The following is a 4,494-nucleotide window of genomic DNA, read 5'->3' on the forward strand; positions in this document are numbered from 1 at the left end:
ACTGAGACTGAACACAATCTACAAGGCCTAACTTTAGTTTCCTTACCCTCAGGGTGGAACTCCACTCAGTTCTATTACAAGTTTCCCCTGCCCTTTCTTTAAAGATGTTCAAAGTTGGGAGCTCAGAAAACTACCCTTCATGGGAACCTATGCCTCTGCAGAGTTGGTCTAAGGACTGGCCCGATCAGGAGTTTTGAGAACGGGGGGGCGTGGTGGTGTCGTGTGGGTGTTTCAAGGGCGCCCGCGCGGTTACCTTCCTTCCTGGGTCTGTTGTTGCGCAGGCCGGGAGCTCACGCTGCCGGGTGATCGCAGGCAGGCAGGCAGGCAGGCAGCTGAAGAAACCCCCTCCGGGGTCTTTGGGGCCTTCCTGGTCTGTTGTCGCGCAGGCCGGGAGCTCGCGCGCACGCCGCCGTGTGATCACAGGCCTTATTACATGTTTTTTGAGACAGGGTCTTGCTGTGCAGCCCAGGCTGGCACTGAAGTCCCGCTGATCCTCCTGCCTCAGCCTTCCATGTGGGAGGATTACAGGTGTGCGCCACCACGTCTGGCTACAGATCCTACCTTGAGAAGACATGGGTAACCATGCGCATGTTGGGAGTGTCCTTGGCAGACCCAGAATCAGTGTATCTCCACCCCGGGTGGGTGTGTCTCCCTGGAGGTGACCCTCAGGTCTAGCGGAGGCTGCTGGAGATGTGAAGTAATAGTTTCACTGCTTCCCAAAGACTCGATTCTATAAAAATATTTCAGGGAACAACAAAAACACAGAGAAACTACACGATTAGCTCCATCTTGAGTTCATCTCCACACAGCCTGGAGACGAACAGAATCCAGGTATCATGAATCTCGTCTGTGCTGGTCTGAGCCCTCGGTGAGGGGACAGTGCGTCCAATTGTGAACACTTGTGAGCCCCACGCTGCTCTTCCTGTGGCAGCAAGGCGTGGCCCTCTTCACATGGTTCTTCAAGCTGCGCTGCCTCCCTCCGCCTCGGGCCTTTGCACATGCCGAGTTCGTATCTGGAACCTTGTCAGCCTGTGCCTTCCTGGCAGAAGGCTCTTTTCTGCCTCTGCTGACCCCTTCTCCCTCACCACTCTGCAACACCTACTTGTCACCTTCTCCCACTTACTGTGAGTTTTGTGAGTCAGGAATGCGGCCTGTCTTGGAAAGAGCTTCATCTGCAGTGACCGGAATGTTGGGACGCTGACGTGCCGGTGAATTGCTCTCCAATGTCTTAGTCTGTCTGGGCTGCTGTAAGCCGGGCCAGGGGGCTCATAACCTACAGACATTCACTGCAGTGCCCCAGAGGCTGGAGGATCCAGGGCAGCAGCCTGGTGTGGACCTACCTTCCGGCTGTGTCACTGTGTGGCATCAAGGGTGCAGCCCGCCTAGGTCCCTTCATAAGGACACCAGTCCCCTTCATGAAGGCCACCCTGACCACATCCCCACCCTCACCATGGGAGTTAGGATTGCAGCCTGTGAACTTGGGGTGCACAAAGGTTTGTGAATTCCGTGTGATGATGTCTTACCAAACCCCAGAAGACTCTCAACTGCTGTTAACAGTGAATCCAAGGAAGAAGTTACGTGGATGGAAATATGTTTGACTCTTACCCTCGAAACTGAAGGAAAGGGAATGAAAAAAGCAGTGTCAAACATGCGGCATGTTTCACTGTGTCATTTTGCTCACTGGGGGACAGGGCAGGATCCCATCGCCTACTCACTGTCTTCGCTTGGGTGTCCACAAGACATCTCAGGCTCCTGTTTCAAGACTCGGTGCTGGATTTCTCTCCGCCAAACCTGTGCCAGTGACCGTGTCCTAGTGTATCGCCCCAGCCTCATTTCAACTCTCGTCCAGCTACACAGGCAAGGCCGCTACTCAACACAGTCCCCGTCCGGCCCTCCACACCTGTGCTGTCTGTCCTCCTGTGCAAGCTCCTGCCTCCCTGGGCCAGGCTCCGCTTGTCCTGGCTTCTGCGCATGCCCGCTGTGTGCCTGCAGGGCTGTGGCCCTTGTGTTGCTCTGCCCCCTGACCCCGGTGCCTAATTTTACATTTCTCCTCAGACATCACTTACGCTAATGGTGTCCTGTTTTTGCTGATCAGAGGTCAGGTGTAAAGGGCTGCACACAGTCTTTTAGTCTGTTTTGTAACATCTGTCAGTGTTGTATTTTAGACTTATTTTTATGAGCAAAACGTACACAGTTCTCACGCTATGCGACTTAGAGTGTATTAATAATAGGACGAAGCTCCTCTAGCCGACGCTGATAGCAGACAAATAGCGGATCTGGCAAAACCAGGGACTCCTCTGTTGAAACAATCAATTCATTTGAACTTTAGCTGTATAAATATACATTATTGCCCACTTTTGGGTCAGGCTTTTCCTTTGTGTGTGGATTGTTGGCTGGTATTTCCCCAGGTCTGTCCTTACATAAACTAACTACTGTTCATGTGTATTCTGTGATTTTTCAATTGAAATATATTCTTCAGAGCGGACTGAGAACTTTGGTACTTTGAAACTACATTCCTGCAGAATCCTTAATTTTCAATTCTTTTGCCTCCATCTCTCACACTTGCCTTGCCTACACTTGTGGTGGCAGCACTTTTTCTAGCATCTCATATTTATTAGTATCATTTTCCTTTTTTGCAGTACTGGTACTGGAGATTGAACCCAGGGGCATTCTACTACTCAGCTGCCTCTCCACTCCTTTTTGTTTCTTTTCTTTTTTTTTCAATGTTGAAACAGGGTTTCACTAAGTCACTAAGTTCTCCGGGCTGGGCTTGAACCTGTAACCCTCCTGCGCTCCACCCACCCAGAGTGCTGGGATTGTAGGTGTGTGCCTCCATACTGGGTTTCATTTTTTCTTTTCAAACAAATTGCTCAGGCTAAACTTGAACTTGTGAACCTGTGTGTCGTAATCTCCATCACCACCGTGGCGTTGTGCAGCTTCTCACCCATGAGAGCCAAGCAGGCCAAGGGGCCCCCGCAACCAACCCCCCTCCCACGGTCCCACTGGATCCCATGTGGTTTCCCTTGTTGAAGTCATTTTCGAGAGCAGAGGGGTTAAGATACGAGATGTTCCCTAGCCTTGTTTTCCTTCCCCCATGTCCACGGCTGCTCACAAACTCAGCTGTGTCTTGGAGGACACGACTCAGCAGAATTTTCTGTTTATTTTAAGATGCGAATGTGGATGTGCCACAGCCAGGCCAGCTGCCCCTTGGGCCGGCGCAGCCCTCCTTCCTCATCGATGCTGGGCCTGCACTGTGCGTCCTGCTCCTTCCAGTGCCCAGCAGGCGTGGGCCGCACCAGGCGTGGGCCGGGTCCCTTTCCCGGGATGCACCCAACAGGGTGTGCTCATCTCAGAGGAGTAGCAGTCGGCTGAAGTGACCCATGGCCCACTGGGGCGGAGGCTGGCACTTTCCCTTTCCTTCTCCATGTACCTTTTGTCGGGGGCACACACCTGTCGCTGCAGCAGGGCTGGTGACAGCAGAGAACGCTCCTCTGTGGTCAGCTGCTCTTCCGCTGCCGACTCTTGTTGGGCTTGTGGCTCATCCGTGTCCATGTCAGTGTCTCCCTCGCACGCATGGGCACCGCAAGGGCCAAGTACCCAAAGGGGGTAAAAAGCTGGGGCTTGGGAGCCACATGGACCTGAATTCAAGTTCTGGCTTTGCCATTTTCCAGCTGTTGTAAGCATGGGCAAATTACTCAAAGTCTGTGTGCCTGGTTTCCTTATCTGCACAATGGGGTAACAACGCCCCGCCCCCAGGAGCCCCCTAAGTGGGAAATGCCCTGAGTGCACCTAGCCTGTGCCCCTCAGAGGGTGGCCTGGCTTGTTTCCTATGCACTCCAGACACTCGTGTTAGCCTGTGGGCAGAATCGTCCAACCCAAAGCCTATTTTATAATTGTGGGGTTTATTGAAGGCTGGACTGAAGGTGAAAAACGGCATGCATGGCTGTGCTTTTCTACAACCATAAAGTCAGGGACTTCCTGATACTTTCCCTGTGACTGCTGGGCAGCGCTGGAAAGATTCAGTGTGGGACACACTGAGCACAATGCCCTTCCTGACAATTAATAGTGGTGCTGATGTTACATCCTGGCACCTTGGAAGTTGCTCTGAGAATACTGAATGTATACAGAGAGAAAGATTTGAAGGACTTGCTAGCACTGGAAACTTTGAAAGGCTAGGCACAGGTCTGGTACTGGGTGAAGGGTCGCCCCCCTGCCAATTATGCAAACAAGCCCATTTCTTTATTTCTTGCAGTTCAGATTGGCCTTGAACTTGCAGCAATACTCCTGCCTCAGCCTCCAAGTGTGGGGATTACAGGTGTGGCTGTCATGCCTGGCTTGAACTTTTTAAAAAACACTTTATTTATCTATTTTTGATATGGGGATTGAGCTTGGGACCTCATGCTTGTGAGGCAGGCAGTGGCACCACTGAGCTAAATCCCCGGCCCCTGGCTTGAGCTTTTAAAATTTTACTCTTTAAAAAAAAAAAACCCTTAA

General features: G+C 51.9%; 1 protein-coding gene across 3 annotated transcripts in view; it reads left to right on the plus strand.

Moving 5' to 3' along the window:
* Positions 1–4,494, plus strand: part of Tmem241 (transmembrane protein 241) — a 105,302-nt gene that overhangs the window by 14,043 nt on the left and 86,765 nt on the right. The window lies entirely within an intron of this gene.

The sequence above is a fragment of the Fukomys damarensis genome, unplaced genomic scaffold (assembly GCF_012274545.1).
Source record: "Fukomys damarensis isolate Sample0158 unplaced genomic scaffold, DMR_v1.0_HiC HiC_scaffold_30, whole genome shotgun sequence".
Classification (NCBI taxonomy): domain Eukaryota; kingdom Metazoa; phylum Chordata; class Mammalia; order Rodentia; family Bathyergidae; genus Fukomys; species Fukomys damarensis.